The 25,389-nt window shown below is 37.3% G+C and overlaps 1 protein-coding gene across 2 annotated transcripts in view; it reads right to left on the bottom strand.

Moving 5' to 3' along the window:
* ttll5 (tubulin tyrosine ligase-like family, member 5) overlaps positions 1-25,389 on the bottom strand; it is a 311,958-nt gene that overhangs the window by 218,105 nt on the left and 68,464 nt on the right. The window lies entirely within an intron of this gene.

Here is a 25,389-nt window from a genome sequence, read left to right as displayed (position 1 = left end):
AAAGAATAAAAGATAAAGAAAAGCAAGAGAAAAAATTACCGTGAAGAGAGTATATCTCACACTCATGCATATCCAAGATACTTCAACAGGCAGAATGTCAGTTCACCTGTGCAGTTCCAAAGCTCAATACTAAATAATCCAGAGATACTCCAGTTGTGGATATGAAGGCATCTACAGAACAGGTTTCACTAGTCCAAATTATGAATTACAAATTACAATTGAACACTTACTAGGAGAAAAGAGAGGACAGAGCCAATGATCAAATGGTGGAAGTTGAAAAAGGAAGACTGCAAGGTTGAGTTTAGGGAGGAGGTAAGACAGGCACTGGGAGGCAGTGAGAGTTACCAGGCAGAAGTAGTAAGGGTGACAGTAAGAAGTCTGCTTGGCGTGACATCTGGACAGAGGAAGGAGAAAAAGGAAACCTGGTGGTGGAATGGGGAAGTACAGGAGAGTATACAGAGGAAGAGGATGGTGAAGAAGAAGTGGGATAGTGAGAGACATGCAGAAAGCAGTCAAGAGTACAAGGAGATAAGGCGCAAAGTGAAGAGAGAGGTGGCGAAGGCTAAAGAAAAGGTGTATGATGAGTTGTATGAGAGGCTGGACACTAAGGAGGGAGAAAAGGACCTCTACCAAGTGGCTAGACAGAGGGACATAGCTGGTAAAGATGTGCAGCAGGTTAAGGTGATAAAGGATAAAGATGGAAACATACTCACAAGAGAGGAGGGTGTGTTGAACAGAAGGAAAGAGTACTTTGAGAGGCTGATGAATGAAGAGAACAAGAGACAGAGAAGGTTGGACGATATGGATATAGTCAGGAAGTGTAACAGTGGCAAGGAGGAAATATGGACAGCTATGAAGAGGATGAAAAATGGAAAGGCCGTTGGTCCAAATGACATACCTATGAAAGCATGGAGGTGTTTAGGAGAGATTGCAGTGGAGTTTTTAACCATACTGTTTGATAGAATCTTGGAAAGTAAGAGGATGCCTGAGGAGTGAGGAGTGTACTGGTGCTGATATTTGAGAATAACGGGGATGTGCAGAGCTATAGTAGATACAGGGGGATAAAATTGATGAGCCACAGCATGAAATTATGGAAAAGAGTAGTGGAAGCTAGATTAAGAAGGGAGGTGATGATAAGTGAGCAGCAGTATGGTTTCATGCCAAGAAGGAGCACCACAGATGCAATATTTGCTCTGAGGGTGTTGATGGAGAAGTATAGAGAAAGCAGAAGAGGTTGCTCTTTGTGGACCTGGAAAAAGCATATGACAGGGTACCTCAAAAGGAGTTGTGGTATTGTATGAGGAAGTTGGGAATGGCAGAGACGTTTTTAAGAGTTGTATAGGATATGTACAAGTGAAGTGTGACAGTGGTGATGTCTGCAGTAGGAGTGACGATTGCATTCAACATGGAGGTGGGATTACATTAGGGATCAGCTCTGTACCCTTTCTTATTTGCAATGGTGATGGACAGTTTGACAGGTGAGATTAGACAGGAGTCCCCGTGGACTATGATGTTTGCTGATGACATTGTGATCTGTAGTGTGAGTAGGGAGCAGGTTGAGGAGACCCTGGAGAGGTGGAGATATGTTCTAGAGAGGAGAGGAATGAAGGTCAGTAGGAACAAGACATAGTACATGTGTGTGAATGAGAGGAAGGTCAGTGAAATGGTGAGGATGCAGGGAGAGTTGATGGTCGATGAGTTTAAATACTTGGGATCAACAGTACAGAGTAACAGGGATTATTGGAAGAGGGGTGAAAAAGAGTGCAGGCAGGGTGGAATGGAAGGAGAAGAGTATCAGAAGTAATGTGTGACAGACGGTTATCAGCAAGAGTGAAAGGGAAGGTCTACATGACGGTATTGAGATCAGCTTTGTTATATGGGTTGGAGATGATGGAAGGAGACAGAGCTAGAGGTGGCAGAGTTGAAGATGCTAAGATTTGCATTATGTGTGACGAGTATGGACAGGATTAGAAACTAATACATTAGAGGGTCGGCTATTGCGCTGAAATATTACAAAGCACTCTGTTGTCTGCACACAACAATTTATTTCTGAAATGAAAATGAAGCTGGCACAGTACCAAAACAAAAATTTGCCATTTCAGTATTTTTTCAGGGTAGCACACAACACTACATTTGATACAGTCTGTTGCTCTGCCAGTCGAATTGTTCACCCAAGTCATGTTTTATGATATACTTTACACTGACCTCACATCACAGAGCTAACTTTGTTTCTTATTTATTTATTTTTTAACTTGACTGAAATAATCTTACCTTTTTGGTTGAAATATGTCTTATGTATTTTTGAGAAAGGATTACCATAGGAATAATACACTTTTCATGCTACTAGACCTCCAGGTTACCAAACTTCTTGGCTTTAATTCTAACACTGTTCTGATCTAGATAACATGAGCTTGATAAAGGACATACCGTATAGGTAATAACTAAAACACTTTAGCTATGTGCCAAAGTACTACAAGAATATAAATATTTAAAATCCTTCATACTACCATTTAAGTTACAATTGCCAGGGTCAGTGACTCACGCACTATGGGATGATTACCTTTTAAACATAAGTTTCTCTGTAACTTTCCCATGCAGCAACCAACAACTGTTATTAATCTGAAGGAGCTACAGGTTTTTCTTTCTAGTGATGTCATTTTGAAAGCGGTTCAGCAACATAACAATTCCAGCCCTCTTTGTCCATCTTTAAAGGCTTTGATGTTGATGAAGTAGAAGAAAAATAGGAAGAGGGTAAGACGAATGAGCAATCCTTTGCTTCCGGGTTTTATTTTTTCTCTGTACATCACAGTGTTCCCAATTTATTGATGGGTGGAGAGACCCTTTAGAGATGGATTTAGTTTAGGGTTATGCTATTTCACTAAAACACTCTGATGTGCAGAGATGTTTACAAAAATTAAAAATGCATATGACTTGCTATAGTTCCCCCAACAAGCATCCCTGCCCCAGGCTTTGCTATAGTCACATAATTCAGAAAAACATCAACTTTAAACAGCCATGAAGCATATTATTCGCTACTGATAAACAAAACCTCCAGTGTCCACAATCACTGTGTTTCATTGAGAAACATTGCTAACGTGTACTAAAATCCACTATTTCATACCCACAGTACTTCAGAAAACATTTTATATTTGTTCTATATCATTAAAAAAAATTCATTCATTTCTTCAATGAATACATTTGCCAACATTTTACTCTTTATCAATTTTACATCTGTAAACTTAACTGCCAATCAGCATTATTCCTGGTCAAACCATACATTCTTAAGAACTTGTTAAGAATTTATGAATGCGATAGCAGAAAAGGGGGAAGAGTTTTTAAGTGAATGGCAAAAAAACAGACCCCACTTATTCAACATGTGATGCCTGTTCATTAGAAATGTCCATGTAGACTGCATTAGTCCTACAGCTGGGGGTTTCCCCTGGGGAAAGATGTAATTAGGGCAAACTAACAAGCAAGTATTTATTCTCCAGGGCAGTCACTAGGGGGGAGGTGGAGAGGAAAGGAAGTGCAAAGTCACAATTTATCATACTAAGAAAACTGGGGTTTGTCCCGGTTGTACAGTAAACAAAGCTTTATTAAAAAAAATTTTATGCTCATGAGAATAATTATATTAATTACAACATAAAATGTAAAATACCTTCTGCAAACAAGGAGCTTTACCCCCCAAAAAAAAAATCATTCTTTTTGAAAATGATAGAACCAGCTCTAACTCCAGGACCTTTTAGCTCTTTATCCTACTTGCACTAGGTAAATGTTGCTTCTAACTTATGTCTGGCCTCTTGCAATTCTCATTCTTTAAACTTTTGCAAAATCCTATTTGTTAATTTGGTCTTGCTTATATTCTCTTTGGCACAGCAGGTCAACCAACTCCAATATTATGCAGTGGCAGTCTGCTGAGGTATTGTTTGGGAGTTGGATGGCTGATGGGCTACACCTTGTCCCATGGCTATGTGGGCATCTTTGATTTTGGATCTTTTTTAATCGCTCTTTAGAATGATGTTTATTTGCATGCAAACAAGGGGCAGGTTTTTCCATTTTATCTTTTAAACTTAAAGCAGCTGATATTGTTCTCATGCTTTTCTGGCCAAAAAAAAAAAAATATCACAAAAACACTGTAATAAAATGAAAAGCCATTTACTATATATAAGCAAAAATAGTCTGTGTGTCCTGAATTATTTTGCTTAAAAAAATAAATATTTAATAACTTGAATAGACATGATTATACAGACAAAATCTCCACCCTAGGCATAGTTTGATAGATACAAGTTTTCTGAGCTGCTCAAGCATGGCTGTACTTCAAAACTAGGCCGATACTACCTCAACTTGAAATACAGTGGTATATTGTTTAGCAAAAGGGGTTTAAAGGTTCCTAATGATACCTTTATGAAACACTGAGAATATCTAGAAGATCATATATTAGTGTATTTTTAATTCTGCATGGAAAACATTTTTTCTGTCTTTTGTTTAAGGTGTACTCTTAATGAGCTTCTAGTTGCATAAGTGTACTCTTAATTAAAATCTCACTTTAAAAGTAACCAGAAACAAGAAATGAAATTATTCGCTTAATACAATAATGCCATATACAGCAATGAGGTTTTATTATTCATTTAGAATGAGAAGAGTCAGCACTGTCAGTCTATTAACTAATAATGAAATGCAACGGCCATGGAAAATGTCGAGCAGGCATTTTTTGAAGTTTGTCTAATGATATTAAGATATACTTCTAAAGTGCAAACTGATTAAATTACATTATATGTAGTACCTGCGTTTACTGTACACGGTGACAAATAACAGTCATTTTTTTTGTCTTTTGAATCACCATATCCCCTAGGCAAACAACCTCTGTGCAAACAGCCCCTCTGCTCACACCCCCTCTGTCAGGCGCAGAAAATGTCAGAGAGGGTGAGCAAAAGAGAGAGAGAGAGAGAAAAGCAAACAATCAAGCACCGTGCAGGAAGCACATCGTATGTCATTGAGGAGTTTTATTTAATACTAGCAAAATACCCGCGCTTCGCAGCGGAGTAGTGTGTTAAAGAAGCAATGAAAAAGAAAAGGAAACATTTTGAAAATAATGTAACATGATTGTCAATATAATTGTTTTGTCACTGTTGTGAGTGATGAGTGTTGCTGTCATATATATATATATATATATATATATATATATATATATATTTACACACACACACATAAACATATATATATATATATACACATATCTATACATATACACATAAATATACACACACACATATATACATACATACATATATATACATATATACACACAAATACATATCTACATATATACACACACAGCTATTTCGTATCAGTGCAATACGCTGCTTGTTAAAACGGATAACTCCCGCTCTTACGTGCAAGTCTGCGTGGATATTATGAACTATCGTATTTGTTATTATTGTTATTTAAATTTTAAATAGAAGGAATTTTTATTTAGTCGACAGAAATATCTTTGGTAGGAATGGTAAAAACAGACAGGAATATTATTCGTGAATAAATCAACTCAAACCTTAAACAACTTATAATATTTTGCTCTCCATAAAAATATATCCTGTCAAAATTATACAAATTCAAATATGAACATGCTGCATAACAAAACCTAGAAATATAAATAAAATGTGTTCCTTTCAGCAATAACAAATCAAATCATTCAGTTGTCTTTGCTCATATGTCATTTTAGAGCTGGACGCCTGGCATCTTTTTGGCAACAAGTTCGCTTCTGTTTGGTGTGAGGTTCTGTGTTGTGGAGATTCTCAGGATGGATTGCAGGTGCTCATCAGTGAGGCGACTCCTGTGTGCAGTTTTGTTAGTCTTTATCACTGAGAAGAGCTTCTCACACAGATATGTGCTACCAAACATGCACAAGGTTCGAGCCGCATGTAGACGGACTTTTTGTTCTTCAAAGTCACCAAAGCGCCGTGCAAACTCAGTGCGCCAGTTTATCAGCAAAGTGCGATTTGGGAACACCGTAGTGACGACTTGGTTTAACATTACTTGGCAACAGGGAAAGTGGGGCAAATTGCACTGGTGCATTTGTGTCTCCCATAAAAGCAGCTTCACTTGAAATCACTTTGTGATTGTGCACGGGTAAAAACGTCCGCTGAAGTGTCAGATATCTTATTTAATTCTTCTGCTTTCTGTATCTTCTGCATTGCATTCAGGTTACCCTGATGTTTTGTCTCATAGTGCCGTCTTAGATTAAATTCTGTAATTACAGCCACATTAGCTCCACAAATGAGACACACGGGTTCAGTAAACATATACTCAGCCTCCCATCGGTTTTAAAGGCTCTATTTTCAGAATCAACTTTTCTCTTCAGCATCGTGTGAGCTAGCTTCGCAATAACTTGCAGCATCATAAGCTAGACTTCATTAACGCGGTAAGTGTTCGGCAAGGCAGCTGAAGCGCTGCATTATGGGATCTGTAGTTTATTGTGTTACCAGCTCTTCATATACCCGGGCCATTAATAACAATAATACAGTATATAAAATGATCTCGCGGGCGGATATAATTACACTGGAAGGATGTGGCCCTGCCCTTGAGTTTGACACATATGGACTAAATAGAACTTGAAAATATATATTTTTTAAATGTGATCGCGCAATTCAGATAGAGTTGACGCGACTACAGCCTGCATGCCTCAATAAGTCATCCTCCCTCACTCTTACTTTTTACCGCTCATCTAATGAATACACTGAGTATGGCTTTACCAAAACAATCATTGATGGCGAATAAAGTATCCATTATTCGAGTATGTAGATCGGGATATATATATATATACAGTACATATATATATACCCGTGTATCACAGCGGAGAAGTAGTGTGTTAAAAAGCTATAAAAAGAAAAGGGAACATTTTAAAAATAACGTAACATGACTGTCAATATACAGTATTTGTTTTGTGAGTGTTGCTGTCATCAAGGATTTGATTATCATTATTTCTTTCAATCAGGTTCGTATTTGTAGGATGTGTTGTGTTCAAGTTACATTCCGTGTTTGTCAATCGTTGTAAAGATGACAGGTTTCATTCATCGATTCGTTTCTTACTGCATCAATAAACAGCTCGCCTTCTTCTTTATCTGAGACCTGACACACTGCATGCACGGGTTTTTTACACTGTCTTCCTTTAGCGGACATTGACTTTTTCCAACGTGTGCTTTGTTTCCGCAGTAGTTGGATTTATGAATATGCTTGTATGTATCAGACGCTTCATATTTTTGCTGCCTTTTCAATTGTGTAATTCAGTTTTGTTCAGCTCTTTGGAACTGTTGCTTTTATCTGTGCACTGCGCCAGTTCACGTGAGCCACTCGGTGTACATGCATCGAAGGTTCCCAGCTGTGCTGGTGCCATCCTGTGCTATGTCCATGGCTGTATTTAATGTTACCTTAGTCCTGGCACTTAAAACTTTCTCTCGCAGTTTGTGTCAAACACCACCCTGACCATCTCATCTTCCTCTCCAAAAGCACAGTCCTTCACCCGTGAATATTTACCCGTGGCAGTTTGCTATTGGATTGCCGCTGACGGACGACCTTATATGGGCAGGCACTAAATTACAAACGCCAGCGGCAGCCTGTCTATGAACTTAATTTAAAGTGTAGGTTTACATCGTGCTTTGTTTCAAGTAGCAGAACTCATGAATATGGTTGTATATGTCACTCGCTCGCTTCTTATTGTTTCGCTGCCTTCTCAATTATATAATGCATGTTTTCTTCAGCGCTTTTTTGAGGTCTTCCTGGTTTTCTATGTACTGCGTGATTACGTGGGAGGCGTGATGATGTCACACGAAACTCCGCCCCCACGGCGTTGAAGCTCATCTCCATTACAGTAAATGGAGAAAAACCGCTTCCAGTTATGACCATTACGCGTAGAATTTCGATATAAAACCTGCCCAACTTTTGTAAGGAAGCTGTAAGGAATGAACCTGCCAAATTTCAGCCTTCCACCCACACGGGAAGTTGGAGAATTAGTGATGAGTCAGTGAGTGAGTGAGTGAGTGAGTGAGTGAGTGAGGGCTTTGCCTTTTATTAGTATAGATGTAATACATGCTCTGATTGGGTAGCTTCTCAGCCATCTGCCAATAGCGTCCCTTGTATGAAATCAACTGGGCAAACCAACTGAGGAAGCATGTACAGAAAGTAAAAAGACCCATTGTCCGCAGAAATCCGCGAACCAGAGAAAAATCTGTGATATATATTTAGATATGCTTACATTTAAAATCCGCGATGGAGTGAAGCCGCGAAAGTCAAAGCGCGATATAGCGAGGGATCACTGTATATGAAATTTAGCTACCCAATTAATAATAGCCAAAACAATAACAATTAAATGGTATCATGAAAAAATATTTATGTGTTTGTTTTAATAATAATGTGGTGTTATAGAATCCTTTGTATTGAGTTTATTATACAATAAAGTACAGCTGTTGTCGACAGGAAAAAATAGCAAAAGAGTGCTATTAATATAAAGCTATTTATATCACACATTAACAAAACAGAAGATATCCTAAGACTAGAACCTACATGGAAGAAGAAAGTAGAACCAACCAAGAAGAAACTGGTCCAGAACTGAGACTGTTTGTCTTAGTAAATCATCTGACCTGAAAGTTGTGGTGAAGTTGTGCTACACATAACAGGGTGCAGTTTAAAGAAAAACATAAAAACACAGAGAGCTAATGGTTACAGAAAAAAGACTTCCCTCACAAGTTCAAATGTTATCACCCAATACAACCCCATCACTATTTCCATTTTTCTGTTCACACTGACAAAAAAAGAAGAAATCCAGCCCTGTTTGCATGAAGTAGAAAAACTGCCAAATTTCACTTGTAGCACTACAAATGGAAAGATTAGGGAGGTTTTTCCAAGTCAGAAAGGCTTGGCGCCTTGGAGCCCATGTATATTCCACTCCAAAGCCAAGCTTGGCAGAAGGTTAAACAAAAAAAGCCTTTTACTGAAAGTCTGGAGTTCCCAGTGTACAAGCACAGTGACTCTCTCTCTCCTTTTTTTTTTCTCCTCGTTGTTAAACTGCCTGTCGCCATGGGTGTTTGCCCCACGCACACAGAAACATACTTTTTTTATTTTCATAAAAAACAACTTCACCACCATAAATTTGATAAAGATTTGCAGGTTTAAGATACTATATCTGAATCAGAGAGAAACACAGCATGAGTCAAAAAGCTGAAAACAAGTCCTATATGAAAGACTTATGAAAACAGATTTAAACAATAACTGTACAGTAACTCAAACTTGCTTACATGAACTGAAATTTGAGTAATAAAAGCATAGAAAGCAGTTTATTAACTACAAGGACCATTCTGGTAAATTCTGATGCATAAAAATATGAGATATGCATCTCTTAGCAATATGTATATATTTCAGAGTGTAAAGGTATCTTGATGCATACAATTGCCACAAGAAAAAGCTTGACAAAGATATACTGTAGTAAATACTTAAAACAGATAAGCTATGAGACATTTTCTCATGCATAGTGTGAGCTGGTTGTGGGAAGTAAATATGTAACTAAAAATAAACTAACATACTAATAATTTATTATTAAAATGAATGTGTATCATTTCCTTCTTTTCTTTTTAATTTCACAGAAAAGGTTCCTGAAATTTACATTTTTCAAGAAAAATAGAATACTACATACTGTACTATGTTATTTTTTCACCTATAATTTGTTCATGGGCTTGTTATAATCGTAAACAGATAACAACAGACTGCATAAAAACAGAAGTTGCTTTATTAATAGCAATTACCTTATCAACATCAATATCAAAAAATAATTGAATATGACGTATGTATTTGGTGCCATGCTGCTAAGACTTGGTAACAAGAACTAGAATAAATGGCAAACAGCTGTTTTTTCATGTCTGAGATAAGTGTGTTTGTCATCTCTAAGAAGGCATGCAGTATGTCGGCAACACATAAAGCAAGCAATATGATATCCAAAGACAATCAAATGAAAAGATGTTTTGAGAGAGGTGTTTTCAGCACAATGTATACACTTAAGATAAAAACAATTCAGGCTGTAGTGTTCTTGTATATTTAGATGTATCATTATTTTACCTTCAAAACCTCACTAACACCACCAAGACTTAAATATTTTTATTAAACAGTGCATCCTTAGAAATGGGAGTTATGGCTGAGCTCTTTTAGGTGATTGATTTACAACCAGCAGACAGACAACATGAGGGGACTGTTTCAATAACAAAAGTCCATCATTAGCACATCATCAGAATAGAAGAAAGTCTATAGATCCCATGAAAGACTATAGCCAAGTACTCGATTATAGCTTTTGCTTTTTTCATTATACAATCTTAAAGAGAACAAAGACTTCTTTACTATGGTGTGCACTAAATAACTGAGTCTTGGCATTTGAAAAATATATTTGTAATGTTTTGTGTAATTCTAAATGAGGTTTTCATGACTACTAAGTTGTCCTCAAGTACCACGGATCTACGGGTATTTCCTGACAAAACTACTACTTACAAAGTGTCTGCAGACTGCTTAGATGTCCTAGCCTTATGCTCTTCTCCTGGACACCTGCAGATGTACAGACCAAATCAGCTGCTAATTAAGCGGCTCTTTAGGTGTCAGCTTTATTAAGCCTTGAGATTAACTGTACCATTAAGTGATTGAACTGTACATTAAATTTCTGTGTTTACATTAATTAAATTTAAGATTTTATAACTATTCAAATATATGGTACGTATAATGATTTTGCCTTTCACTCTGGACTCAAACAGAACCCGATTAACGTGACCTGTGGTAGACAGAAAGGATCCATCCTGTAACTGTTCTACAAGCAGGTAATTCCTGGCCGGCGAATTCATGTCACGGGTGTGGACACTTAGAAAGCAGTGATCAAGTGCAGCCAGGGATCCAGTTCCATGGGGTATAGCACGGACAGCTAGCCAAGTGATACAGGTGAAGACATTGAGTAGCAGCGACGTGTTCTATTGGATTGGTGGAAGAACCTTCATTGGTCAACAGTGATCCAATATTCAAAGATGGACAATATGCATTGAAATGTCCATTTGACATTACTGTCGTACAGGTTTATGCACCAACGAATAGTAGCAGTGAGGATGATCTACAGAATTTCTATGGAGATATGGATAAGACGATAGCACAGTGCAAGAATCAAGAGAGTGTGTTTGTTATGGGGGTCCCGAACACGAAAGTTGGATGGGGACAGTCAGATGGTAGCAGTGAAGTCGAGCTGTATGGCCTTGGTGAGTGTAATGATAAAGGAAAAGTATGGGTTCAATGGTATTAGTAGAATAATCTTGTTATTACTAACATGTTCTTTGAACATCGTCCTAGCAGATCTATTTCATCACTGATTTCACAACGCTGTAACCCAAGTAAAAGGATATCCAGAAGCAGACTGTGATAGTGACCACGTGCTGGTACCCACAGTGGTATGACTTGGGTTGAAAAAACTTTGCCGGGTAAAATGAACAAGGAGATACATAGACAGTGTTGGAAAGCAAAAGAGAACCTTAATATGGAGTAATGTGAATAACTGAAGATAACTGGGCAACAGAAACAAGTGACAGTGAGATGTATAGAAGCAAAATATGGTTCAGTCATCTTGGAACAAGAAGAAAGGCTGCAAAAATACAAAAAGTATATTACACAGCTATTCAATGACAGTCATTGTAACAGAGACCAAAAATAAAGAAGACAAGCAGTTGCTCGATATTAGAGGATGAAGTAAAAAAGGCTTTGGATAGTATGGAAAAAGGATAGGTGGCTGGAACAGATGGGGTTGTCATGTTGAGAGCACTTGATGAGTTTGGTATTAAATATATTAGTTAGTTGGTAAATAAAACTTATGAGGAGGGTTATTTTCAAAATGAGTTCTACAAATATATATTCATTGCTAGTCCAAAGAAACAAAGTGCTACAAAGTGTGAGCTACATCAAACTATTAGTCTCACGAGTCAACTAACTAAAGTAATATTTAAGCTGTTATTAAAGATTGGTGAAGCGTCAGAATAGTATGGTTTTACGCTGGATAAAGAAACAAGAAATGTGATTTTTGTTCTGAGGATGTTAACAGAAAGAGCTGTTAAAATGCAGAAAGATATTTATGTATGTTTTATAGATCATGTGGAAGCATTTGATGGTGTAAGGCATGAGTTGTTTCATGGAAAAGCTTAAATATACTGATGTGAATGGACAAGAATTGAAATTATTAAAGAATTTATATTAGGATCAGGAAGCTTCTATTAGATTAAACAGACTTATTATTAATGAGTATACATAAGTGAAGAGTGGAACCAGTCAAGGTTGTGTTTTGTCTCCTGATCTTTTTCATTAAATACAAAAAAGATCATGCAGTATATTGGAGAGCTTGAAGGGATAAAGGTTGGAGGTGTTAATATAAATAATTTGCAGTATGCAGATGATACAGTACTGTTAGCCAATGAAGAACAAAAACTGCAAAAACTTGTGAATGTGGTATTGAAGAAAGTGATAAGAAGGGTCTGGAAGTCGACAGAAAGAAATCTTATGTGCTGGTATTCTTGAAGAAAACAACTGGCTGTCATACTTGTAAATTTTGGGTCAAAGGAGAAGGCCTGGAGCAGGTGGATCAATTTATTTATTTAGGAAGCATGTTGGCTGCTGATGAAAGAATAGATAAACCAGGAGATAAAGTGCTGAACTGCCACAAGTAAGAGTGATTTCAAAATGATGGACCGAGTTTTGTCATTAAAAAGCATGGCACTAACTACTGAACAGCAAATATTGAAATGTTAGATTTGGTCAGCTAATTTGTATGGTTGTGAGAGATGGACGATTAGCAAAGCTACTGAGGCATAATTAGAAGGTGGTATTGCACAGAGCTGGAATAATTAAGGATTTGCTAGAGGTGATTGTGAAGAGACAAATTCAATTTGCTGGCCATGTATTGGGAGAATAAAAATTGGAGGAATTAGTATTGACTGGAAAGACAGATGGTAAACAGGCAAGGGGTCATTAATGTTTCTTGGCTGGCTACAATGAGTAACCGTAACGAAGGCACTTGACATATTGAGGAATCTCAGCTACAGAAATGAAAAAGTAAGCCATAGCTGCCACCCATGTCAGGATTCTGGCACAGCACTTTTAATAAGTGAATAATGATTTTCCAATGTCACTTTGGATAAAGATATTTACAGCCAGTATAATCCGTTAATGGCCCATGGGTCAGATTCAGCCCAAATGCAAGTTTTCCCTGGGCCCCATGCCAGGTCAGTTGCTATTATTTGGGCAAAAGGGAACATTACCACATCAAATTAACTGTGCACGCCTTTTAGTTTTGCACTACAGTAGACTCCCGCAGAGACGCAGTTCAGGGTTCGCGGACTCAGTTGTTCGCTGATTTTTTTGTAGAACCTAACTATGTACACTGTAGAGAGAACCGTAGAGGCAAACGTGGCTTGGGATGGTGAAAGTAGTCAAATCGAGAGGGTACTCTACTAGAATCTGAAACTGTAACACCCAGCAGTCCCTGCAGTGACTCCGATTGGTCTTCTGCAGAGGGTGCATTGGCTATTGGGGTCAAATGATGTCAGCGTGGCTTTTAAAAAGGGGGCCGGTGACCAAAAGGAAAAAAAAAAGTTTTTGTAATTTGTGTTTCAAGTTCCTGTCTCTCTGCCTGCCTTCTGTTGGGTTATCTGTACTTATTCGTTTTGTCCTGGATCGGTTCATGGTTGGGGTCTAGATTGTCTGCCATCTGCCTGTGTACATGAGGACTGTAAGTGGATTCATTGCTATCCTGTGAAGAAAGGAGCGCTCCTGCACCCGTCCGCATGTCTTCATTTCAGGAACTACTGGTAATACTATCTGTACATTCCCATTCAACATGCGGATCTCTGGACCATTGCCATTTTTCATGGACTTTACTGTGTGTGTTCTGTTGGTGCTTTGTTGCATTTAATGTATAATCGCCATAAGGGGAACAGGAGTGGCATTGTTGTTTTCATTACATTCTTTATTTGCTGTTTGATTACCGGTCTAACTAGCTAGATAGATACTTTATTAATCCCAAGGGGAAATTCACATACTCCAGCAGCAGCATACTGATAAAAAACAATATTAAAGAGTGATAAAAATGCAGATGAAACAGACAATAACTTTGTATAATTTTAACGTTTTTGTCTCTGTTTGCGAGTGCATGCAGGTCGGGTCAAGGCTGGGTGCATCCCTGGGATGTCCACCATAAAAATAAATAAATCACTGTCTTCTCGACGGTGTGAATCTTAGCGTCACTGGACCACTACAGCACCATTCATTTCTCCTTGCTGCTGATTGACTGCTGCCATGTAATGCATCTTCAGCTGAGTGTTCTCGTGTTTTCCGTTTTGTTCATCTTAATCCTTAAACCACCGCAACTAGCTATAGTTGTTTCCCAGTGCCATTTGCCAGTACGTAGGAGCCGAGTATATTCGGCAATGTACATTGATTGAATGCCGCAATCGGCTATTGTCGGTTCCCAATGCAATTTACCAGCACGCCAAAGCTGATCAGTCAGTGCCGTACATTCATTGAGCATCCAGCTCATGACCATTGCTGGCACCTGCAGCACTGTAGCCTCACGGTCTCTGAGACTGAGACGCTGAACTAGACTAGCCTGTCAGTGACAGCGTTTACCTCTGTGTGCTTGCGTGCAGCCAGTTCAAGCGCAGATGGCTCAATGATTTACTGAATTTCATCAATGGCGTCAGTTGCACCTTGTACATTGTGTTCCAATAGTTTTTTAAATAGTTTTTACAGTTCATTAGCAGTGTGTAAAATGATCAGTGTTGAATTGTGATGCTCTATGCATAAAAAAAATGTGTTCCATTAAAATTTCACTTTTTCTTTGTGAATTGTGACATTTACTTAAAAAGTGCAGCAAAAAAGTATTTGGGGTCCAGGGATGCATTAACCCCCAAATATGTGGCAGTTTAAAGGTTAAAGCCCCAAGATGCCGTCGAAACGCCCTGCACCTTCTAATGCTTCTGGCAATGAAAACGCGTTTGCATGAATTACAGTACATATAGCGGTAACATCGGTATTTTACATTCTAGCACTGCGGGTGACATATCAGTACAGTACTGTATAGTATACGGATTTGCTTTAAATTTGTTTTTAGTAATGTATTAAGCTGAGGTTGAAATGAAATTAAAGTGTTTTGGGGGCATATTTAGGATTTAAACTATTAAAAATAGGCATTTTTTAATCCACATCCATAATTCGTGTTTTTTCACAATTCACAGGTGCTCTAGGAACATAACCCCCACGAATTTCAAGGGTGTACTGTAAATGATTTTTTTAACACTTTCAGTTACTTAATTTGATGAATTCAATGCAGGATAAGTATTTAACCGTTTAATTCACATTGACTCTGTTCCACATTTCAACACTGGAGGAAGAAATAAAATTACCAGGCTTCATTAGTTTTGAAACAACCTTTCCTGATAATTTCTCAACATTTACATGATGTGTATTGTTTTTTACTAAGCATTCTAAGCTTCATTTCATACTACCTGTAGATATTCCATATATAGTATGTTCATTTTGTGTTAACATTTAAATGCTGCGACTCTGACCTGGGAGGAAATATGCTGGTGAGGATTTATAGGGGGAGTGGAGCCAGATGTGCAGAAGCATTAGAAAAAGAGCTAGAAAGCAGACAGCTCAGAGACAGGGATTTAACCCAGGTTCCCTTCAGAAAAGAACAAATAAACAATCCTTCAAATGGCTATTTGTATCTGTGTGCTAGTCCTTTCTCCAAAACACCTTGGACTGTTCCAGTTCATTGAATTTGCTGAGGAAGACAAAAAATGTAACATTACATTAATAGCATAATGAAATACCATTTCATTAAAAATAATGAAATAAAGGATTTGATTATAAAATTAACACTTTTAAAATATAGAATTTTTTGTTGATGTAATATTTGTTACAGAGATCTTGATGTTATAACACTTTGATTTCAGAGCCCACATGATACTAGATGCTACTTTCTGGCTAATCAGTAAAATTTACATTATTGTGTATAACCACTGTGGATTTTCATGAAAAAAGTGATTATTAAGCTTGCTTGTTTGGAATTTAATATCACCATAATGGACTCAGTGAAATGTAATGCCTGATGATTCCTTGTCTTGTATAGATATAACTTTTACAGGTTTGAATTGACTTATGTAAGTGAGTGGTTGATTGGATGTGTGTGTCCAGGAGTGAATGAGGTAGTTTGCCTGTTATCGTGTTTGGTAATTTTTTTTGGGGCGAGTGGGGGATGTTAGGTTGCCTAGCCCAGTCTGGCTCAAATCTGGCACTTGGGCTATAGTTTCAAATTAAATGTTGCAGTAAAGCAGCCTCAACGTTGCCAGTTTAGCATTAAGCATTTGATGTTATTTATGCACTAATTTCAACGCAAATGAAAACAAAACACAATTTTAAGAAGAAAAGCACTGTGCAATGACTTCTTCTTTCATAGTGGCTTCTTTAATGGTTACATTAACATTACTTACTAGCCAACCCGCGGCGTAGTACACCGCATAATCAGGCCGGTTTTTTAATGATTTTTAAGCACAGGGAGAAAATTAACATTTGAAAAATCGGTAATGTAATAAATCAGCAAGAAAAGTAACATTGTAGCAATGCACGGAACGAACCACCACACAATCGTCCATGCGGGGCTCAGGCGCGGAGGGTGGAACGGGAGGAGAGGAGAAGGACGTCCACTCCGCTCCCTCCGTCATGCTAGTCTGCTGATTTCTCGTCCAGTATGCACTGCCTGCTCATGTGCCCACCTCCAACTCATCACTCGAGTCGTTGTCGTCTTTGCACAGTCCAGATGCACCTGTGACTCACATAGACTTTTCATTGCTCTGTGCGGTTTTGGCTGCCTTTCTATATATAATCCACCAAGACACCCGACCACGGTAGTAGCGAGGTGGGAGGGGGGTGTGTACAAAGTGCAGGAGGATCTAAGAAGACGCATGTTTGTCGCGGATGCGAATTGCTGTATGTAGCGTGTAAAACAGTTTGCTATGGTGCACGCGGTCGTGTGTCATAACCGAAAACTCTGTTTATAAAGACTGCTTACTTCATTGTGTATACAACTGTAGGTGAATGAAAAGATGCAACTCTGGAGAGGGCAACATACAATACAGCGTTTTACACGCTGCATACAGCAATTCATATCTGCAACAAATATGAATCTCTCGAAGCACATACACTGCCTGGTCATGTGCCCGCTCACAAGAGCGACTAACAGAGACCCGCCCACCAATTGTAAGACCATGGGATACCCCTCGCAAACTGCTCTACACGCCGCATACAGCGATTCACATCCGCTACATGATTTTTCTTAGATGGTCCTGTCGCATCCACCCTCGCATACACACTGCCTGGTCATGTGCCCGGTCGCAAGCACAAATGACAGAGAAGTCTGGCCACCAAGTCCAAGACCATGGGAAACCCCTCGGAAAATGTTTTAAACGCTGCATACAACGATTCACATCCGCGACAAACAAACTGTTTCACACGCCGCATACAGCGATTTACATCCGTGACAAACATGCCTCTTCTTAGATAGTCCTGCCACGTTGTTTGGTGCCTCTGTGTGAACCGTTCAGGCACAGAGAAGGTCAGCTGCTGAGAGAGCGTTTCGACTGTTGCAGGGCCTGCATTGGTGAAGCAGGTGAGACGGTAATGAAATAGAGGCACAGGGCTTATTGGTTTTTAAAGACTGCTTCCTTCATTGTGTTTTAATCTCAGTTTTAAAGGATTGTTTTAAGGATCCCATGGGATACCCCTCGCAAACTGTTTTACACACTGCATATAGCGATTCACTTCCGCGAGAAACATGCCTCTATGAACAGTCAACGTGGCTCAGAGCTGCATGTGGACTCTACAACAGACGAACATAAATGACGCCGTTTTTCCTGTGTTGTCGTGTCCGAGTTGGTGGCCGTGGTTCTGCGAGTTGTCGTCGTATCCAACGGTCTTAGAGTTGGTGGCCGTGGCTCCTTCCTTAGGGCGCCATGGGCGTCTTACTTGTCGGCGGCTCAGTGAATCCACGCCCCTTCCGGCGTGCTTTCCATGGGTGTCTTGCCTTAGTGAATTACATATATAGATTCTCTACAAATAGATATTCGCAATTTTTTTCGCTCCCATTATAATGGCTTTCAAATATAAATTATTTTCTTTTACATAATGTGAAAAATAATCTTAAACTACTAGAATTATGTCAAATTAACAAAATGAGTGTGAATCAAGGAGTTTGATGATTAAATCTTAATAAAACAACTTCCTGTTTGTAAATTTTACTTATTCTCACCACTTATTTACTTGTTCTAACTGTAAGAAAAAGATGGAGTTTACTCCTATTCCTCATTGACACGTAGGCAAAGGATTCTGGGCACAAGAAAAAAATGAAAAATGGTTTGCTACTATGGTGACAGCAAAAATTTTTATAACATCAGAAATACAGAAGTATTAAACTGTACAAGAAACCCTAAATACAGTTACAATAAAAATTATTAAGCAAATAATTTCATTTCTTCAGAAAGACAGGAAATTTGCAAAAATGTTTCTTTGAAATATGCAACTGTTCACTCTGAGAGTAGGGAAATTCAATTCAGCTACATAGGGACCAGTCTATGCATTTCATCTTTTATATCTATTAAGGGTTTCCAGTTTAAAAAAACAAACAAAAAAAAAGCATTTAAGGCCAAACTTCAGAAGTGAATTCCCTTTTGAAAGTTCAAAACATGTTTCACTTACTCCGCATTATAATGCACTATCCCATAAACATACATAGTACTTACTGTCAAAGTCAAACCTGAACTTGGAACCCCAGAGAATAACCAGCAGTCGTTTCTTGCCGTTTTCATTTATAAAATTTAAGAACAGTACAAGTCTTTGTTTAATCAGTACAACCTCCACCCCATTTAATCACTTGCATGCAAACAATATAGTTCTGTAAACCTTGTATTTCTAGGACAGTTGTCACTGCAATATTATATTGCTGTTCTGTGCATGATCTAAAATGCTCTTGGGGTTTTCGCAAGTTGTCTGAACATCTTTCACTACAGCATCCGTTTCCAAGTTTTGGAATCTAAATGCTTTCCATGGAGCGCAATGAATTTAAAAGATATTTGCTGCTGCCTTGCCCATCTTATTATATAACAGAAATGTGTTTATCCATTTCTTGGATACTGTACTAACATACGAAGGGGACTCATCTGCAGATGGGTAGGGTTGCTTAACAGATGCCAAAACAGTAGTTGCTAAGCAGAAAGTAAACATTTTCCATCTGCAATCGAGTTTTAGTCTGTTTTCAAAACCTTGTCCAACCCATTATAATACTATTAGACTGTATCTGCCATCACTGAAACTTATATACTTATCCATAGTCACCCATTAATTAAATATTAAGCTCTCAGTCTCCAAAAGTAGGAGAGGGTTCCATATGCTCCTTATTTATGCTGGATTGCTTACAGACACAGTAGATAGAGCATTTCACAAACCCCGGTGTGACGTTAATGGATAGATTTGTTCTGCGGCTTTACAACTTAATTAATAACATTGTTAATACAGCCGCAAGTATTCACAACACCCTTGCACACACAAATCAGAAACAGAGCAATACCAACTGCAAAAGAGTTAACATTAATGGCTTTGGTAATGCTGTTTAACTGACAGAGACAAAAAGTCTGCATTAAAATACTCACACCCCACACACATATATAACAGCAGAGCTGCAGTGTGTGTGGCATTGCCACACCATACCACTTATGCCTCAGGTTCATTTCAAAGTTAGGTTAGATTTTGTGCATAGTTTGCATGAGTTTCCTCAGGGGACTCTGGTTTCCCCTCAGAATTTACTCAGGTTGATTATTGTAAAATGATCCGATATGAATATGCCTGTGTCTGCACTGTGAGTTCTAGGGACCAGTCCAGCAAATATTTTTGCCTTGTGCTCATTTCTACAGGACCGACCCAGCTTAAAAACTGGAATTGGGTAAGGAAGCAGAAAGATAGAAAGAATATTCACTAATGCTTGCATAATCAAAGTATTCATCAATCTGTATTGCATGCAGATTAATACATGCAACAAAGAATTTCACTGTACTCAATAAATGTGATAATACTGACCCTATAGGTCTATGCAAAAAAATATTTTGATAATAAATAGCCATTCAATCTAGTATAATTCATCAATTTTCATTTCCCTAATATTTCTATAGCAAGCATTTCTAGAAGAGTCTTCAAAGTTTTATCTGAATAAACCATAAGAATTTTGGATGTGTAAAATTAAAATACAGATGTTCAGTCATTATGCCCGGCACCATGTTTGGCAAAAACCAAACACTGTGTATCACCACACCACCATCCATTAAATAAAGTGGTGGTGGGATGACGATTTGTGGGATGAGCTTGCAGCCACAAAACACGTACATCTTAAAAAGACCAGTGTTGATACCAAAGCATAAGAAAGAAAAGGAATCATGCAATGATTCAAGCACATTAACAGATCCCAACTGAACAACAAAAAATAACAATAATGATTTTATATTGGCCATGCCATGGAAAGAAATTAAAAGATTTGTTTATTAATGAATGCTTATAAATGATGTAAAAAAGAATGGACCAAGAACTCTCATGATTATGTAAATGTTTTTTGCACGAGTTTTGTCAATGTGTATTTAAAGTTGTTCTATAAGGTAATGACTAATGGAATTACTCAATTTTCACACAGAGCTTCTGCATCCTTTGTTGTTTTTTTGCTGAACAATTGATGGCAAAAAATCTGGTCCCTGTAATTTGCTTTTCTAAGGTTAGAATTACCATACATTATGACTTGATGAGGACTGTTTACAACAGAATATTTCAACCTGATTAAAATAGTTTAAGCATAACCTCTCTTAAGGTTAAGTATTATTTTACATCTAGATATTTGCACTAGAAATTTACATGCCTTTTAAAATATTACACAGACCAAGTTAAGAAAAATCATAATTCTAAATATAAAATCATAATTTTACCAATAATCCCATGTCCTTTACACTCAACCTCTGACATAAAAGAACTGCGTAAGTATACGTCACTTTTTGTAATATATTTTGTAATAATTCATTCACATTAATCTAAAATAAACAAATGATCACTTAACCCCAAAGTCTACAAAATTCACTTTGTAATAGCCTCTTTTATATACAGAAAACAAACAGGTTATTTGGTCAATGCTTTTAAACAATGTTACCAATTGTTTAATGTTTGCAGAAGTCACTTAAAATTTAAATTAAAAAGAGAAAGGAGGAAAACAATGATGACTGGCATCATAAACTTGGTAAAGGATCTTTGTAACATAACCCAATACTAAAATGAATTACTGTACATACAGTAAAGCTGAATAATTAACTACTCAAGGTAAAACCAACAGAAATGTTAAGGAAGTTACAATGTACAGTGATGATTCATAGGTTCTTACGGTCAATATTCTTACTTGCATGTGCTAATCAACATGTGCTACACATTCACAAATGTGAAATTAGTTTGGACTCTTTAAACTTATGACTGTTTTTTCTAAATTGTGACTACTTTCCAGAAATCATGAAAGGTTTAATAATAAGGAAGGGAAGATAAATTGCCTAATTTCTGGATAAAAACATTAAAAACCTAATTTTTCACTTATACTGTGCATAAGTTAAAAACAAGTTATGAAACCTAAAACAAATAAGTATACTTGACATGTATTAACTAAATAATGTGAAGGGTTAAAACCTGCTGTAAAGTACAAAATAAAGCATAAGCAAAAATCTCTAGATTATATATATATATATATATATATATATATATATATATATATATATATATATATATATATATATATAATGTGTGTATGTAATGTATATTATATATATGTATGTAATGTATATATATATAATAATAATAATATATATGTATGTAATGTATATTATAGACATAGATACACACACACACACACACACATTACAAAACTAGAAATCACTCAGTTATCTTTTAACATTGCATAACAACTTCTGGGAAAAACAGAGAGATTGCTAGCAAAATTAGGATAAACTTACACAAGATAAGCAAAGAGTTGGAGTTACACAGCTAAGAAAATATAAAGCTAGAGCCCACGGTTAAAAAGCCATAAGCCAGCATATACATGGCATTCTGTTCACTTGAGAAAAGGGTCACTTAAGGTTGACTATAATGACAAACTGACATAATTAGAATCAAAATTATACATTATTGACTTTTTAAGCCTCCTTAAAGATAGAAAAAGCTTAAATGGAAAAAGGGACACTGTGGAGAACCCATCAATAGTAAGCCTTGGGGGAGGAGTGCCATTTTAAGAAAAGTTACTGAAAGCATTTGTTCTCTTTCTGCATTGGGGCCCCAGGTAGCAGGATTATGTATCTGCAAATATAGCAAGCTATAAAGGGTTTGTTCGCTTTCAGATGAAGGCCCCAAGAAGTGGGATTACATATCTGCCAATATCTCAATTTATAAAGGCCTTGTTCTTTTTCTGCACAGGGCCCCTAGGTAGCAGGATTACATATCTGCCTGCAAGGCTTCTTTTATTTTGTCAGTTTATGTTGTATTTCTCTGGCAGCAGTTCGTATGTTTTTTTTTTTGTTTTTTTTTTTTGGGAAATGACAGCTAAACCAAAAGGCGTTCCCTCAGTTTGAAACTTGGCATATGCAATTTGTATCAAACAAGCAAAAAATGTTTGAAACAATGACTGTAATCTCTCTGCAACATTCATGTTATTAATCTGAATATATGTTTTAATACTAGCCATCTTAACTAGTGCATCTTTTTACCTTTTTTTGCTTAAAGCACAAACTGCCCTAGTAACACACAGTAGTTCTTAGCTAATGTACTGTATGGGACTGTGCTTTATAAAACTGTAGTTTCATCGGGAGCTAGCTAAAATCACAGAGCTGCTACAGTTCCAATGTGCCCTAGGGAAAGGCTGGTTTGGACTGGCTTGAAGCTAATGATCATGTTAATAGCTTATCCAGGTGACTCAGGCTATAAACACCACAGGAGCAATTTCTCATATGCAGGTTTACTCCTCAGAGAGCTACTAATATGTTACTTTCCTATGTAAGGGGGATTGTGTCTAAACTTACAGGGGTTCATTCCATATCTTAAGAATATGAAAAGAGAAAGCAACTAGCTACTTGGTAAGAGAAATGAAGTCACCTTAACATAAAGGATAAAATAAAACTCAATTTAAAAAGTCAAACTATTTCCCCATTGCAATCAAGAACGTCTGTGGCATATAATCTTATTTCTACAGCTTACTTTCAAAACGAGTAACATACATACATACATAACTGTAGAAAATAAAAAAAACTGGTTGCAACTGATGTGAACAATATTGTTAATTTACATAGGCACTACAGTAAACCATGTGGCTCCTAACTAATACATCCTACAGTAAATACTTAGCTGCTGCTTCTTCTTTCGGCTGCTTCTGTTAGGCCACAGAGGATCATCTTCTTCCATATCTTTCTGTCCTCTGCATCTTGTTTAGTTACACCCATCACCTGCATGTCCTCTCTCATATAGTAAATGCTTACCTACTTAAACAATATTTCTACATTAATACCTAATTTAATCAGCTCTGATAAAAATAAAGAACACAGCAGACTAAATCCAGTTTTAATCACAAAATCTCTCTGTGAATTGCTCATCAGGATGGAAAATACAGTGATTGTAAAAAGTAGTCACCTCCTTGGAAGTTTTAATATTTTACTGTTACACAATATTGAGTCACGTTGGATTTCATTTGAATTTTTTTGGCACTGGTCAACAGAAAACGACTCCTTATTGTCAAAAAAACAGACTGCAAATTGACCTACAAACATAAAACACAAACTAATCGATTGCACACGTATTCACCTGCCTCAACAACATCCTAGTACATCCTTGCACCTTTGGGAACTAACAAATCCTTGAGTCTGTGCATCCATATCCTTATCAAATTTGTCCATCTTGACACTGCAAGTTTCTTCATTCTTCTTTCCAAAAATACTCAAGCTCTGCTAGGCTGCATGGGGTTCATAAGTGAACAGTCTCCTTCAAGTCCAGCCACAAATCCTCAATTGGATGGAGATCTGGACTCTGATTCAGCCACTCCAGGACACTAATATAGATGATTTTAAGCCATTCCCATGGCACACAAAATAACTAATTGTATCAGTATTTACCTCCTTTCATCTTACACACTCAAACAATGGGGCAGCCTAATGGTTTTAGAACGCATAATTAGTTAAACAGTGATCAGCTTTATGTAGCAAAGGGGTTTCAATTGATTGTAGCATAAATCAATTGAAGGGGTTTCAACTGATTGAAGTAAAAATACACCATCGCCACCATGAAGCATGGTGGTGGCAGCCACATGATATAGGGATGCTTCTCTGCAGCGGGCCCTAGAGGGGTTGTAAGAGTATAAAATAAAATGAATGCAGCAAAATACAGGGAAATCCTGGAGGAAAACCTGATGTAGTCTGCAAGAAACCTGTGCCCTGAGAGAAGATTTCTTTTCCAGCAAGACAACAACCGCAAGCATAATGCCAAAGCTACACATGAACAGCTTAAAAGTAATATCAGTGTCCAGGAATGGCAGAGTCTGAGTCAACATCTCAATCCAATTGTGAATTTGTGGCTGGACTTGAAATTGGCTGTTCACTTGCAATGCCCATGCAACTTCAGCAGTTTTGGAAAGAATGGGGAGAAATCTTGATATGCCCACATATGCTAAAAATATCACAGGGTTTACTTATCTTTTTCATATGACTAATTGTAAATAATCGAGTTAAACAAATTACACCACTTAGCTGAGCTTCATGGTTGCCAAAACATTTAAGTTTGCATTCTCTGTTGGGTGGTAAGCAAAAAGCTCAGCTATATTAACGTCACAAATATGATGCAAGCTCAAGTGCTAGGTGGAATGAGTGAATGCAAGGGGTTAAAATAAGTCACTCCAACATATAAAGAATATTTATGTGGTGAGTACATCTTTGAGTAGAAAATCCCGGTTCTGACCTTGAGAGCCACCTGGATAATATTCTAGAGACAGTTCTTAATTTAACTTAATTCATCTAATTATTTACTCTTTGGGGTGTTTTCTTTCTAATTCCCTCTATTATTTACAGTTAATGATCAAAAACTACTTCCAATACTTATTCATAATTGTTCTTAAAATAAAGCAGTTAACTAGCTAAGAACTCACATGGAAGAAAAAGTAGATGAGACTTTGGAAAAGAAAAAAAATTACGGTAAAACACATTAAAAATTACACTACATGCAAAAAAAAATGGC

Source organism: Polypterus senegalus, chromosome 18 (assembly GCF_016835505.1).
Source record: "Polypterus senegalus isolate Bchr_013 chromosome 18, ASM1683550v1, whole genome shotgun sequence".
In the NCBI taxonomy this organism is placed as follows: Eukaryota; Metazoa; Chordata; class Cladistia; order Polypteriformes; family Polypteridae; genus Polypterus; species Polypterus senegalus.
The sequence above is the reverse complement of the archived record's forward strand: the minus strand, read 5'-3'. Positions and strand labels throughout refer to the sequence as shown.